The 16,348-nt window shown below is 48.2% G+C and overlaps 1 protein-coding gene and 1 non-coding gene across 2 annotated transcripts in view; one reads left to right on the top strand and one right to left on the bottom strand.

Moving 5' to 3' along the window:
- Window positions 1-15,616, bottom strand: part of ZNF112 (zinc finger protein 112) — a 91,696-nt gene extending 76,080 nt beyond the window's left edge. The window contains exons 1-2 of the mRNA XM_053606229.1: window positions 15,199-15,616; window positions 14,713-14,801 (exon numbers count right to left, since the gene is read on the bottom strand). The gene's annotated coding sequence lies outside the window, so the exon portion shown is untranslated. The remainder of the gene's footprint in view (window positions 1-14,712; window positions 14,802-15,198) is intronic.
- Window positions 15,617-15,764: 148 nt separating this feature from the next.
- On the top strand, window positions 15,765-15,879 carry LOC128597973 (small nucleolar RNA SNORA5). Its single transcript, XR_008383505.1, has one exon. It is a non-coding gene; the product is annotated as a small nucleolar RNA SNORA5 (small nucleolar RNA).
- Window positions 15,880-16,348: the final 469 nt, after the last annotated feature.

Below are 16,348 nucleotides of genomic sequence, written 5' to 3'. Positions count from 1 at the left end.
CTGGGAAAAGAAGAAAGAATTGTAATGGAAGAAGAAAATAATATATACATAAAACACGTGTTGGGTTTTTTTGTTCGTTTGTTTTTAGAGGCAGAGTCTCACTTTGTCACCCTCGAGACAATCCTTGAGGCGTCACAGCTCACAGCAACTTCCTGCTCTGACGCTTAGGTGATTCTCTTGCCTGAGCCTCCCCTGTAGCTGGGACTAGAGGCGCCCCCAACAACACCCGGCTATTTTTTTTTTTTTTTTATTCTTATTATGATTACTTGGTGGCGGGGGGAGTATTCGTGATTGTCGTTTGGCAGGCTCAGGCCGGGTTCCAACCCGCCAGCCCTGGCGTCTGTGGCCGGCGCCCTAGCCCCTGAGCTACGGTCGCCGGGTCATGACGTGGCCAATTTCTATTGGGCAGCTGAGAGTTTGAAAGGAGACCGGAAGCTCCACCCCTTCCTCGCTCCACCCTATGCTATTTAAGGCGCACCTGTCCAGCGCTGGGCTCAGATCCTCCCAGAGGAGCTTGGCGTTCGGAGCGTTCTGGGGGCTCTGCGTGCAGCTGGTGCTTACAGCGTCCTGCGATCCGGAAGCAGATTCAGAAGACAGAAGGACAGAACACTTGGGTAAGTGATTCTCTGTCTGTCTGTCTGATTCGTGTTTTCCCTTTTGTACTTTTAGAAGCACAACACACACACACACACACACACCCTTCCATTTCCAAAGGCCCCGGAGGCTACCGGTTTCCCAACCATGTCTGCATCTAAGGAGAGTGGGGTCACATCTGGGCCCTCGGAGGAGCATTCCCCGACCGCTGTCTCCCCAAACCCCACGCCAGCCTCACCCCGCTTCTGTCTCTCTCCTCCCGGCAACTCAGGCCCGAGGAGCAGCACGTCACCAGGCACCCAGGGCTACTCTCTATCCTCCACCAGGGCTTCGTTACCTTCACTTCCATCCTCACCAGGATCCCACAACTTCACATTGTCCACTACAAACCAGGATGGACAATCACCAGAACCTCTGTGCTCTATCACGTGCTCCCCTGGGTTTTCCTCAGACTCACCACAACCATCCACAGTTTACCACATGTTCGTGCTGCCATCACCAAGCAGCTCGCCCCCCACCCTCAGTGACCCTCCTATGTCTCCCAGCTACTCTCCAGCCATCCTCAGATTTCTGCAAGATGCAGCTTCCCATAATGTGGAAACTCCTACAAGCTCACAGCCTGCACTGGGCTCCTGTCCCACGCCTCCCATGTCTCCCATGTCACCCATCTCTTCACCCCCGGCCTTCACGCTGTCTCCTGTTTCTCTCGGGTCTTCTTCAACCATTACCGAATTTCTGTGGGATGCAGCCTCCGATACCCCAGAAACACCCAGATGTTCTCAGACCTCACTGGTCTCCTCTCCCTCGTCTCCCATCCCTTCCCCCACCCCGGCCTTCACGTTGTCTCCTGTTTCTTCCAGCTCTTCTTCAACCGTTACCTGCTTTCGGCAGGATGCAGCTTCCCATAATGTGGAACCTCCTCCAAGCTCACAGCCTGCACTGGGCTCCTCTCCCATGTCTCCCTTCCCTTCCCCCACCCCGGCCTTCACGCTGTCTCCTGTTTCTCTCAGCTCTTCTTCAACCACTACCAGGTATCTGCGGGATGCAGCCTCCGATACCGCAGAAACGCCCAGACGTTCTCAGACCTCACTGGTCTCCTCTCCCTTGTCTCCCATCTCTTCCCCCACCCCGGCCTTCACGTTGTCTCCTGTTTCATCCAGCTCTTCTTCAACCGTTACCGGATTTCTGCAAGATGCAGCTTCCCATAATGTGGAACCTCCTCCAAGCTCACAGCCTGCACTCGGCTCCCCTCCCATGTCTCCCTTCCCTTCCCCCACCCCGGCCTTTACTTTGTCTCCTGTCTCTCTCAGCTCTTCTTCAACCATTACCAGGTATCTGCGGGATGCAGCCTCCCATACCCCAGAAAGGCCCAGACGTTCTCAGACCTCACTGGTCTCCTCCCCCTTGTCTCCCATCTCTTCCCCCACCCCGGCCTTCACGTTGTCTCCTGTTTCTTCCAGCTCTTCTTCAACCGTTACCGGCTTTCGGCAGGATGCAGCTTCCCATGATGTGGAACCTCCTCCCTGCTCACAGCCTGCACTGGGCTCCTCTCCCATGTCTCCCTTCTCTTCCCCCACCCCGGCCTTCACGCTGTCTCCTGTCTCTCTCAGCTCTTCTTCGACCATTACCAGATATCTGCGGGATGTAGCCTCCCAGACCCCAGAAACATCCAGACCTCCTCAGACCTCACTGGTCTCCTCTCCCTTGTCTCCCATCTCTTCCCCCACCCCGGCCTTCACATTGTCTCCTGTTTCTTCCAGCTCTTCTTCAACCGTTACCGGCTTTCTGCAGGATGCAGCTTCCCATAGCGTGGAACCTCCTCCAAGCTCACAGCCTTCACTGGGCTCCTCTCCCATGGCCCCCAACTCTTCACCCCCAGCGGTCAGGGAGTCTTCCATGCTTCCCGGCTACTGTCTGATCATCCCCAGATTTCTGGAAAATTCCACCTCCTACACCCAGGAAACACATAGAAACTCACATCGCTCACTGGGCTGTTTCCCCATGTTTCCCAATTCTCCACCCCTAGCGTTGAGGGAGTCTTTTATACCTCCAAGCTGCTCTTCCACCATGCCCGGATTTCTGACACTCACCCATTCTTCTTCCCCGACTATTGGCTACACAGGACAGGAGCCTACCCTCTCCCCAGTGGCTCCAGCGCCATCTCTTTCTACATCCACACACTCCCAGGGGCTCACAGCCACTCTGCATTCTTTTCCTCTATCTTCGTGCCACACACGAACTCTTGGCCGACATGATGCTCTTCCTGGCCCTTTTCTCCACATTCCTGGTCACCATGGTCACTCGTCCATCTGTAGGAGACACCCTACTGAATTCCACCTTCACACACAGGCCTGCCCTTCTACTTGCTACTGCCACGCACTTGCTGGCAGAAGAGGTCACTTTAGTGGCCATGGTCACCACCCATGCGGGGGTCACTCCTCCGCTAGGCAGTGTGACCATCCCGCTTGGAGGTGATGTTGCTCCATGGTGAATCCCCAGACTTTCTGTATCTCTGTGGGTGGCACCACTGCTGACAGCACTAGCATGACCTCCACCTGACACCGACAATGTTGGTGTAAACTTTCAAGTTGAGATCCCTTTATAAATGTGACCATATATTCTTCGCTTTTTCACACTACTTCCCTTTTCTTTCTTTCTTCCTCCCTTCCTTCCTTTTGCCTTCCTTCCTTCCGTTCTTTCCTTTCTTCTCTTTCTTTGCACACAGAGTGTCACTTTAACCAGTCACAGGAACAACCCCACAGCAGTTTACACATACCATAGCAACACCTGGAAGTTGCCTGAAAAGGACATAAAAGGGAGGGATTAGCCATTCTGGGACTTCTCTTTTGTCCAGGAATAGCCATGTGTATTCCACACCCAGCGAAGCTTATTCTTAGGGATTAAGATGAAAGGACAGACCCCAGCCCTTGGGGGCTGCTGTTCCTTATTGGAGCAGTCTGCTCTCTGCTGACTTTGAGAATGTGCTATCCTTCCTCTAGCCCGTGCTTACTAAATCCTGCTGTCTGACTCGCTTCCATCTGTTTGTCTTGCTCATTGAATCCGTTGACGTGGTATCAGCAATGGTTTTTTAGTAGCGGGAACGCAGAAGCAGGGGACAAGTTCCTGACTTCTGGTGGCCAAACCTGACAAGACTGTTTTCCCCAAGGGACTTGTCCGGTTGTTTCGTGAACCAGCCAGAAAAGTATACGAACCAGAGTGGGACCGGTGTGAAATAGTGAAATGAAACACGAGAGACAAAGACGGGAGAGACAGAGATGAAGTTGAGAGGCAAAGATGGGATTGGGAATACTTTCCTGTATCCCGAGCACCCGAGTGCACGAACAGCTGTATTTTGAAGGAGGCAGTACCAAGTTGTTTTTCAAGGAAGTAAGGCACGTTTTCAACTTCCTTATGAGAAGAGGAAGAGGCACAAATTGCCAGGGAAACGTAATCTGTCATTACTGCGTGACCTGTCACCTGTGGGCAATACTGCGTATCTACAAGAAGATGTACGTGACTGCTTTGAAGTGCAGCTGTGAAGTTAAAAGTTAAAGTTTTAAGGAAAACGTGTTTTTCTTCTGCTGGGTTGAAAGCTGAAGCGTAGAGAAAATATGTTGTTACCTGTTGAGGAGGGTTAGTAGAGGGGGATTCGTCCCCTGGACGTTCTCCCCAGCCTCAGGGGCCCTGCCACCTCACAGCTTGCACTCTACACACATGGTCCTGCCCAAGCCCCTGAGCACAAAGGGTATTTTAGAGGAACAAACGTTCAAATAAAAAATGTAACTGACATTCACGGTGCCGATTGTGGTAAGGAAGAAATGATGTGGCTGAATATGAGAATAGAGGGTTTCACTACATTTGATCTTAATATGAAAGCCGTGGGTACCCTTCAGAAACGCATGTTGGTGTGACGTAATATCAATCATTTACTAAGCAGCAAAGAATTATTTCCAGGGTCTAAAGAAACTACTGGGAATTCGTAAGATTTTGGTGGCAGGCTTGGCGTCTTTGGCACAGTGGTTCCGGTGCCAGCCACAGACGCCGAGGCTGACAACTGCAACAAGAACAAAAGAAATAGCCGGGCATTGTGGCGGGCGCCTGTAGTCCCAGCTACGTGGGAGACTGAGTCAAGAGAATCGCCTAAGCCCAGGAGTTGGAGGTTGCCGTGAGCTGTGTGATGCCACAGCCCTCTACCCAGGGCCACATAGTGACACTCTGTAGCAAAGAAAACATTTACTTTGTGGCAGAATCAATAAATATTTCAAAATACGTATTGTGTTCAATTAAGGAAATGAGAATATTCATCAAGCCGAAAATAAAATGACAACAGCAAATTATGGCATCTCACCAAAATTTATTTGAGATGGAAACACTTCGTTTAGGAAAAGAAAGAGAGGTACAATTTTCAAAAGTCATAAGTCATCTCAGGAATCTGGGAAAAGAAGAAAGAATTGTAATGGAAGAAGAAAATAATACATACATAAAACAAGTGTTGGGTTTTTTTTTTCGTTTGTTTTTAGAGGCAGGGTCTCACTTTGTCACCCTCGAGAGAATCCTGAGGCGTCACAGCTCACAGCAACTTCCAGCTCTGGCGCTTAGGTGATTCTCTTGCCTGAGCCTCCCGTGTAGCTGGGACTAGAGGCGCCCCCAACAACACCCGGCTATTTTTTTTTTTTTTTTATTCTTATTATGATTACTTGGTGGCGGGGGGAGTATTCGTGATTGTCGTTTGGCAGGCTCAGGTCGGGTTCCAACCCGCCAGCCCTGGCGTCTGTGGCCGGCGCCCTAGCCCCTGAGCTACGGTCGCCGGGTCATGACGTGGCCAATTTCTATTGGGCAGCTGAGAGTTTGAAAGGAGACCGGAGGCTCCACCCCTTCCTCGCTCCACCCTATGCTATTTAAGGCGCACCTGTCCAGCGCTGGGCTCAGATCCTCCCAGAGGAGCTTGGCGTTCGGAGCGTTCTGGGGGCTCTGCGTGCAGCTGGTGCTTACAGCGTCCTGCGATCCGGAAGCAGATTCAGAAGACAGAAGGACAGAACACTTGGGTAAGTGATTCTCTGTCTGTCTGTCTGATTCGTGTTTTCCCTTTTGTACTTTTAGAAGCACAACACACACACACACACACACACACACACACACACCCTTCCATTTCCAAAGGCCCCGGAGGCTACCGGTTTCCCAACCATGTCTGCATCTAAGGAGAGTGGGGTCACATCTGGGCCCTCGGAGGAGCATTCCCCGACCGCTGTCTCCCCAAACCCCACGCCAGCCTCACCCCGCTTCTGTCTCTCTCCTCCCGGCAACTCAGGCCCGAGGAGCAGCACGTCACCAGGCACCCAGGGCTACTCTCTATCCTCCACCAGGGCTTCGTTACCTTCACTTCCATCCTCACCAGGATCCCACAACTTCACATTGTCCACTACAAACCAGGATGGACAATCACCAGAACCTCTGTGCTCTATCACGTGCTCCCCTGGGTTTTCCTCAGACTCACCACAACCATCCACAGTTTACCACATGTTCGTGCTGCCATCACCAAGCAGCTCGCCCCCCACCCTCAGTGACCCTCCTATGTCTCCCAGCTACTCTCCAGCCATCCTCAGATTTCTGCAAGGTGCAGCTTCCCATAATGTGGAAACTCCTACAAGCTCACAGCCTGCACTGGGCTCCTGTCCCACGCCTCCCATGTCTCCCATGTCACCCATCTCTTCACCCCCGGCCTTCACGCTGTCTCCTGTTTCTCTCGGGTCTTCTTCAACCATTACCGAATTTCTGTGGGATGCAGCCTCCGATACCCCAGAAACACCCAGATGTTCTCAGACCTCACTGGTCTCCTCTCCCTCGTCTCCCATCCCTTCCCCCACCCCGGCCTTCACGTTGTCTCCTGTTTCTTCCAGCTCTTCTTCAACCGTTACCTGCTTTCGGCAGGATGCAGCTTCCCATAATGTGGAACCTCCTCCAAGCTCACAGCCTGCACTGGGCTCCTCTCCCATGTCTCCCTTCCCTTCCCCCACCCCGGCCTTCACGCTGTCTCCTGTTTCTCTCAGCTCTTCTTCAACCACTACCAGGTATCTGCGGGATGCAGCCTCCGATACCGCAGAAACGCCCAGACGTTCTCAGACCTCACTGGTCTCCTCTCCCTTGTCTCCCATCTCTTCCCCCACCCCGGCCTTCACGTTGTCTCCTGTTTCATCCAGCTCTTCTTCAACCGTTACCGGATTTCTGCAAGATGCAGCTTCCCATAATGTGGAACCTCCTCCAAGCTCACAGCCTGCACTCGGCTCCCCTCCCATGTCTCCCTTCCCTTCCCCCACCCCGGCCTTTACTTTGTCTCCTGTTTCTCTCAGCTCTTCTTCGACCATTACCAGGTATCTGCGGGATGCAGCCTCCCATACCCCAGAAAGGCCCAGACGTTCTCAGACCTCACTGGTCTCCTCCCCCTTGTCTCCCATCTCTTCCCCCACCCCGGCCTTCACGTTGTCTCCTGTTTCTTCCAGCTCTTCTTCAACCGTTACCGGCTTTCGGCAGGATGCAGCTTCCCATAATGTGGAACCTCCTCCCTGCTCACAGCGTGCACTGGGCTCCTCTCCCATGTCTCCCTTCTCTTCCCCCACCCCGGCCTTCACGCTGTCTCCTGTTTCTTCCAGCTCTTCTTCAACCGTTACCGGATTTCTGCAAGATGCAGCTTCCCATAGCGTGGAACCTCCTCCAAGCTCACAGCCTTCACTGGGCTCCTCTCCCATGGCCCCCACCTCTTTACCCCCAGCGGTCAGGGAGTCTTCCATGCTTCCCGGCTACTGTCTGATCATCCCCAGATTTCTGGAAAATTCCACCTCCTACACCCAGGAAACACATAGAAACTCACATCGTTCACTGGGCTGTTTCCCCATGTTTCCCATTTCTCCACCCCTAGCGTTGAGGGAGTCTTTTATACCTCCAAGCTGCTCTTCCACCATGCCCGGATTTCTGACACTCACCCATTCTTCTTCCCCGACTATTGGCTACATAGGACAGGAGCCTACCCTCCCCCCAGTGGCTCCAGCGCCATCTCTTTCTACATCCACACACTCCCAGGGGCTCACAGCCACTCTGCATTCTTTTCCTCTATCTTCGTGCCACACACGAACTCTTGGCCGACATGATGCTCTTCCTGGCCCTTTTCTCCACATTCCTGGTCACCATGGTCACTCGTCCATCTGTAGGAGACACCCTACTGAATTCCACCTTCACACACAGGCCTGCCCTTCTACTTGCTACTGCCACGCACTTGCTGGCAGAAGAGGTCACTTTAGTGGCCATGGTCACCACCCATGCGGGGGTCACTCCTCCGCTAGGCAGTGTGACCATCCCGCTTGGAGGTGATGTTGCTCCATGGTGAATCCCCAGACTTTCTGTATCTCTGTGGGTGGCACCACTGCTGACAGCACTAGCATGACCTCCACCTGACACCGACAATGTTGGTGTAAACTTTCAAGTTGAGATCCCTTTATAAATGTGACCATATATTCTTCGCTTTTTCACACTACTTCCCTTTTCTTTCTTTCTTCCTCCCTTCCTTCCTTCCGTTCTTTCCTTTCTTCCCTTTCTTTGCACACAGAGTCTCACTTTAACCAGTCTCACTTTTGTAACCCTCGGGAGAGTGTCCTGACATAACTCACAGCAACCTGAAACTCTTGGACTCGAGGGATTCTGTTGTCTCAGCTTCCTAGTAGGTGGGACTATATGTGCCTACCACAATGGCCAGCTATTTTGTTTATTTTTATTTTTTTGTTTAGCCAATAATAATAAGAATAATAATAAAAACCAGCCCCGCTGCCTGTGGCCAGCACCCTAACCACTCAGCTACAGGTACCCAGCCCCAGTGTTCTAATAGACAGACCGGGGAGAAACTCAAGGCATGGAGAGTAGGTACAATATGCTTTATTCAGCCCACAGCAGCTGACGAGCTTCAAGGGAGGTCTGCCCTTCTCTAGCTCCTGCTGGCTAGGGAGCTGAGTTCCATAGATCATCCATAATCTATTATCTGCCATCTGCACAAGGGGAAGGTCCTGTACACTTTTATACCCAGGGGAACAAAACTGGCAACATGTCAAGCAGCAGTTTCCTGAGCATGACATCACGGTACACAGTTGTGGCTGTCTAGGAACACATGACACCTTCTGGCAAGGCCATGCTTGAGAAAGCCCAGACAGCTTTATCTCATGCCACACCCAAGGCTCGGGGCGAGAAAGCCTAAACATCTTTGTCTGTCCCTACATCTGTGACAAGATATTACAAGTTAAGAGTGAGCTGACTTTTTTTTTTTTTTAATTGTTGGAGATTCATTGAGGGTACAATAATCCAGGTTACACTGATTGCATTTGTTAGGTAAAGTCCCTCTTGCAATCATGTCTTGCCCCCATAAAGTGTGACACACACCAAGACCCCACACCCCTCCCTCCGTCCCTCTTTCTGCTTCCCCCCCCATAACCTTAATTGTCATGAATTGTCCTCATATCAAAATTGAGTACATAGGATTCATGCTTCTCCATTCTTGTGATGCTTTACTAAGAATAATGTCTTCCACTTCCATCCAGGTTAATAGGATGGATGTAAAGTCTCCATTTTTTTTAATGGCTGAATAGTATTCCATGGTATACATATACCACAGCTTGTTAATCCATTCCTGGGTTGGTGGGCATTTAGGCTGTTTCCACATTTTGGCGATTGTAAATTGAGCTGCAATAAATAGTCTAGTACAAGTGTCTTTATGATAAAAGGGTATTTTTCCTTCTGGGGAGCTGATTTTTTTTTTACCTAATTTGACTCTTTTTTTTAGAGAGGAGTCTCACTTTTTTGCCCTCGGTAGAGTGCCATGGTGTCACAGCTCATAGCAACTCCAGCTCTTGGGCTTAGGTCTCAGCCTCCCGAGTAGCTGGGACTACAGGCGCCTGCCACAATGCCCAGCTATTTTTTTTTGTTGTTGTTGTTGTTGCTGTTTGGCTGGGGCCAGGTTTGAACTCACCACCCTCGGTATATGGGACTGGTGCCCTACTCACTGAGCCATAGGCACTACCTCAATTTGACTCTTTAAAAAAAAAAAAAACATGGATATATGGTTAGTAAGAAGGAAGGCAAGGTGAATACATAAAGGTTTAGTGCATAAATGCCACCATTATCACTCATTCAAGAAATATCCAGCCCCTAGAAAACAAGGTTATGCACCAGTAATTAGATAAGTGAGAAAGACACAGCCCTGCCTTCATGGAGCAGCGCTGGCAGGCCCTAAGACTGTTTCTGGGTCCTGTGATTCACAGGAGAACTCACAGGACTTGACAGAGAGTTACACTCATGGTGAGGGCTCAATACAGTGGGAGAAAAAATAAAGCCCATTCAGGAAAGGGAAAAGATACAGGGGCTGAAGAAGGGAGGAAACCAGGTGCAAGCTTCCAAGAGTCCCCTCCTACTAGAGTCACACAGGCCTGTGTTTAATTCCTCTAAAATTAAATTTGACAAAATGCAAAATGTTGTCAACCAGGCAAGGTCATTAGACACTCAGTGACCAGGATTTGCACTGGAGGCTGGTGATGCAGGTACCCTCTGACTAGCACATACCAAAATTCCAGACTCCCAGGATGTTGTCTTCTAATTTTATTCATGATATACTCTTTGGTAGGGTACATTACATGGAATATTACAGCCATAAATGAGTAAGAGGTCCCACAGCAGAGAAGAACCATGCAGAGAAGGAGGATTGATCCTTTGGTGAGTCATCTTTTGGCATAATTTGGGCTCAGACCCTGATAGGAAACTATTATTGACAGGTAGCACATAGGATAGAGTGGCAGATTATGGAGTGAGTGGTGCTGACCTGGGTTTAAAATCAGAATTAGCTGCTTATTTATTCATGAATAAAACAGAATCTAATCATCTTTCTCACATAGCTATTTTGTGAATAAATCCAATGAAACATGTAATATAATCACATTTTTCCCCCTCTTTTCTTTCTTTTTTTTTTTTTTTTTTTTGGTTTCTTTATAGCAAGGGAGGGACATATGTTTACTCTCTGATGCCTGAGGTAGTATTCCTGGAAAGAAAGAATAACTCGACCCACCTGAAATGTGGGCTCAGCCTCCATGTTTTGGGAAAGGGCTGAGGCTTGAGAATGAAGAGCTATAAGAAAAGAAAGAAGCCATGAGAGGGAGGTGGTCTGGCTAGCTGCCTGCCTGCCTTACAGCCTGGTTTCTCACCCAAGGCAATTCCTCATTCAGCCAACCTTCTCTTTCCATAACCTGCTCAGATTCTCTCTTACCCCAAACCCTTCATTCTCATCTCTTTCTGCAGGCCTTGAGGGCAAAGCCTCCATGGTCTTTTCTAGGTTTTCTGAGAACAGCAGCAATTTTATTTATTCTCTGATCTTCCTAAGCTAGAGAAGCAGAAACCCAGACCTTCTTCATTCTTGAGATACTCCAAACCCTAAGAAGCGTCAGATGGATACCTGAGGTCAGAAGTACATGCCTCTACCTCCTGTGTCCAGAGACTGAGTCTCATGCTCTGCAGACCTGTAGGTTCAAGAGGGAACTTTGAGTCCCTTTCTTCCGCGATTCTGCTATGGTTCACAGCCTCTGGATACTAATCCATTCTGTAGATTTCAAGACTTAAAAATTAACTGCATGTAGTGGCACATGCCTGTAGTCCAAGCTACTCCTGAGGCTGAGACAGGAGGATCACGTGAGCCCAGGAGTTCAAAGTTGCAGTGAGCTGCGACTCTGCCACTGCACTCCAGCTTAGACAATAGTGCAAGACCCTGTCTCAATAAAAGAAAAAAAAAAAGGATATTTCCTGAGTAGCTGTTACATATAGTCTCTGCTCTGGAGGGACTCACAACTAAGAGAGCAAGAATGTTACAGAAGGCTAGGGAGAGTCACAGAAGCATTGTGGAGGTCTCACTGTGGCAATACAGGGCACTTCAGAAGGGTGGAGAGACCCCATAAACATATGGGCCTGAAGAAAGACCTGGAGTGAAAAAGTTTTGTAATGCAATCCTGTGGGGTTTATGAAAAATAAAATATGTCCTCAAGGATTCTAAAAATCAGGATTATAAGTTAGTCTAATTTTCAGTATGCTAGTGTAAGTTTTTTTCCCATTCAAGTTCAGGGACCCACTAAATTATGCACATGAACCTTAGTCCAAGAACTCCTTTTCTGCCGGGCACAGTGGCTCACGCCTGTAATCCTAGCACTCTGGGAGGCTGAGGTGGGTGGATTGCTTGAGCTCAGGAGTTTGAGACTAGTCTGAGCAAGAGTGAGACCCTGCCTCTACTAAAAATGAAAAAACTGAGGCAAGAGGATCACTTCAGCCCAAGAGTTTGAGGTTGCTGTGAGCTAGGGTGCCATGGCACTCTACCCAGGGTGACCTAGTGAGACTCTTGTCTCAATAAAAAAAAAAAGAAGAAGGCTCAGCGCCAGCCACATACACCAAGGCTGGCGGGTTCCAGCCCTGCCTGGGCCAGCTAAAACAACAATGACAACTGCAACAGCAAAAAAAATAGCTGGGACTATAGGTGCCCGCCACAATGCCCAGCTACTTTTTGTTGATGTTCTTGTTTGCAGTTTGGCTGGGGCCGGGTTTGAACCTGCCACGCTTGGTATATGGGGCCAGTGCCCTATTCACTGAGCCACAGGCACCATCCCGAGATCTTTTTAAAATATATAAAGTGGGCGGCCCCTGTGGCTCAGTGGGTAGGGTGCCAGCCCCATATACCAAGAGTGGTAGGTTCGAACCCGGCCCCAGCAAACTGCAACAAAAAAATAGTCAGGCATGTGGTGGGCACCTATAGTCCCAGCTACTTGGAAGGATGAGGCAAGAGAATCACTTAAGCCCAGGAGTTGGAGATTGCTGTGAGCTGTGATGTCACAGCACTCTACCAAGGGTGACAAAATGAGACTCTGTCTCTAAAATATAAATAAATAAATGAAATAGATAAAATTATGTCACTCCTCTAGTCAAAAGACCTTACACTACTATCTGGCTTCCTAAGGCGTAATTTCCCATTTATCTTTCTTCTTTCTCATTCAGTTCAGTCCCTCTGGCTGCATTATTATTTTTCAACTAGACCAGTCATGCACCCATCTCAGTGCCTTCATTGTTGTTCCTCTGGCCTAGAACTTTCTTTCCATAGAAGTCTGTCCCCCTCACCTCCTTCAGGTCCCTATTTAAGCATCACCCTCTCAGTGAAACTCATCCCTGATTATCCTACATAGAATCGCAATCTGGCACTCCCCAAGTCCCTTCTGTACTCCATTTTTCTCTATGAAACTTACCTTCTGATTTACCATCTATTTCTCTTATTTACTGTCTTTCTGAACACACTTGAATGTGAGCTCTTAGGAGAGTGGCTGGGATTTTGGCCTACCCCAGGTACAAAGCAGGTGCTCAATGAATATTTAAATGAAAAAATATATATATATTTAAATGGAAGAATGGGATTATCCTGATTTCAGCCTGTTGATACCTGCATCCCAGGTTCTTTTGATACCAACTTTTTGTGTGTGTGTGTGTGTGTGTGTGTGTGTGTGTGTGACAGAGTCTCACTTCATCACCCTTGGTAGAATGCCATGGCATCACAGCTCACAGCAACCTCAAACTCCTGGGCTCAAAACATTCTCTTGCCTTAACCTCCCAAGTATCTGGGATTATAGGCGCCCACCACAATGCCTGATTACTTTTAGAGGTGGGGTCTCACTCTACTTCAGGCTGGTGTTAAACTTGTGAGCTCAAGCGATTTGCCTGCCTCGGCCTCCCAGAGTGCTGGCTGAGATTACAGGCATGAGATACCAACTTTAGAGCAGAAGGGATTTTGTTCTCTGTTCATTTAGTAAACTAGGTACAAAAAAAACCTTACCTTAAGATACTAAAAACCTTACCTTAGAATACAAAAAACCTTTTACTTAGGATACAAAGAAAAATACATTTCTTGACTGTGGAGCTCCCATTGGGGGAGAGAAAGAGGATGACAGAAATAATTGAGGAGAAGGGTAATGGGATAAAGAAGTAATATAGCAAAGGTAGAAATAATAAGACCAGAAGAATAATTATGTGGAAAGATGAAAAGGAAAAATCAAATGAGAATGTGTGGTTGAAGTTTGAGGAAAATGGGTAAATTATGATGTCATTAATCAATACAGCAATAGGAGAAAAAGAATTTTGCCAAATTGCACTTTTTGTCTCTCAAAGATGCAATTGCACAAAGGCCTAGGTTCAAATACTGGTTCAACTAATTTGCAGTTGTATCAACACTGGAAGAATGACTTAACCTTGTGAATAAGTCTGTTTTGTTAAATAAAGATAATTTCTACTTGCATAGTTGAAAGAATTAAGTCTTTCTCTCTTTCACACACCTATACTTCTATAAATAAAGCTCATATCCCAATACTTGGCACATAGAAAATCCTCTATAAATTATTACCCTTGCTGTTGTTCATCCAACCCAGAACTAACCTAGAAATATAGGAATTTATTCACTTAACAAATATATATTCAGGGATGAAGTACAACTTAGACACAATAAAAAACACCGGGGCTACAGCTGTAAATAAGATGGAATTTGTTCTTTGTTACTTGCATTCTCATAGGTAAACTAGTCTACAAATAAGGTGACCTTTGATTGCAAAAAGGGCTATGAAGAAAATAAAGCAAATATGTCAGATTCTTGTTTAGCAATGAGAATGTAAGTTCTATAAGATAGTACTCACATGGCAATTGTGGGAAGGGCAACATTAAATCAAGTGATCAAAGACCCATAAAAATAAATTAGCTGTATGAAGATCTGAGATGAGAAAAGTACAGAAGGAAGTACAAGTGCAGAGGAACTGACTTCTGCTTATAACTTTGCCTGATCAGGTCAGACTTGTTAAGTGTCTTAGCCTTTTCAAGCCTCAGCACTCTCAGCTAGGACATAGGACTAATACTATCTAACTTATAAAATTTCCGGGAGATGGCATTTGTGCCAAAGGGGCCTAAACGTGTATTTGGTGAAACTATGGGATGAAGAATGGAATCAGGAAAGCTAGCTTCTGTTTGGGAAGACACAAGGCATTGCCATGAAACAATAGCAAAAAGAACCAAAAGTCTACTCACTTGAAGCTCTGTTGGCAAGAAATCAGGGGTTGTTCCTTCCTCTTCTATACAGATCCCTCGGAGAAAAGAACAGTCTCAAGTAGGCAGAGCTGTGAAGGAAAAATGAACCATAAGATAGTAGGATTTAATCAATGATTCCCAACACACCACAGGGAGAATCCCTTAATCTTCTCCTGGAATCTACCCCTACCACTTTCTTCACAAGTCTTGTCTACGATTCTACACTCACTGTAGCTTTCAGGAAACAGTGAGAATCAAGACACAATCTCAAGATTTGAATTCAGACCTGTAAGTCTCACATGCTGTGTGACACTTAAGAAGGGAATTCAATCTGTGTGTCTGGGATGATAAACCAAAAGCAGAGCCAGCAAGATGCCAGCGAGCATCTCTCACGAATTAAATCGTGTTTAAAGATTTTCAAGGGAATACATACAAAACACAAGGAAATCAACTTCTGCACCCCTTTATAGAAATGACTTCACAAACCCCAAACTCTGACATTAGGACATAGTGGGCGGGCGGCTATTCCGAATGAATTCTACATATCATCGATCTGTGACTGCCCACACTACAGTCGCCCAAATTGAGAGATGCTCATCTCAAAGCCCGATCTGCCCCCCTCAAACTGCTCCTTCCAAGCCTGGGGCTGCCTGGCACTGCCAGCACGGGCCCCGCCCTCCCACCCCGCCCGGATTTGCTGGGTGCATCCGTCACCTCAAACCCATCCTCCAGGCCAGGCTCGTCGAAAATCGAAATCCCCTGGCTCCGACACAACGCCACAGCCCGCCCCTTTCCCTAGGTCTCAGAAAGTCGACCCTAATTGCGGTGGCCGGATGGGTGACCCCCCCCCCCAAAGAAACGCCCTTTTCTAATACTCCTCAGCATTGCTGAACAAACTAACTCGGTGAAGTGGTGTGCCGGAAACGGAAGTGAGCGAGTTGGTGGGTGCCAGACTACATTTCCCAGAACCCTCTGTGTCGCGGTCTTACTACGTAAGGGAACGGCCGCCTGGAGTCCTGCCTCCTGCTAAACTGAGGGCGGCGGGTACTTGGGGCAGCGCTGCGTCCTTCTTTAACCGTCTTTGTTCGGAAGGCTGCCACAGAAAGACAGACTCACCGGCCGTGTTCCTGTGTCTCGGCTTAGGAATAAATTTGGTTACTGACACACACACAAAAGGATGTTTATAGTCAGTACTAAATTTGTGTTGTAGCAAATCTGTCAATATTCGCAGACATATAAATTCATAATTCTATCACCATGGAATAAAGTAGTATTGATGCTTTGGTGTAAATTACATTGAAGTGTTTCTTTCAAAAGTAGTGCATATTTTGATGTAAGGAAAAAATATTAAATCCCAAAAACAATTTTTTTTTTAGAGACAGTCTCACTTTGTCACCGTCAGTAGAGTGCTGTCGCGTCACAGCTCACAGCAACCTCCAGCTCTTAGGCTTAGGGGATTCTCTTGCCTCAGCCTCCCAAGTGTTGTGCCCAGTTCTCAAAAATCCCCCACAAAGACCACCAGGGAGCCAAGTCCAATGCAAAAGCGAAAGAGCCGTTTTATTGCAAGCTGGAGCTTGGGCTCCCTGGGTCTCCGCTACAACGGACCCGAGCCAGGAGCCCCGAGCTCTGGAACAGG

The sequence above is a fragment of the Nycticebus coucang genome, chromosome 10 (genome assembly GCF_027406575.1).
Source record: "Nycticebus coucang isolate mNycCou1 chromosome 10, mNycCou1.pri, whole genome shotgun sequence".
NCBI lineage: Eukaryota > Metazoa > Chordata > Mammalia > Primates > Lorisidae > Nycticebus > Nycticebus coucang.
The sequence above is the reverse complement of the archived record's forward strand: the minus strand, read 5'-3'. Positions and strand labels throughout refer to the sequence as shown.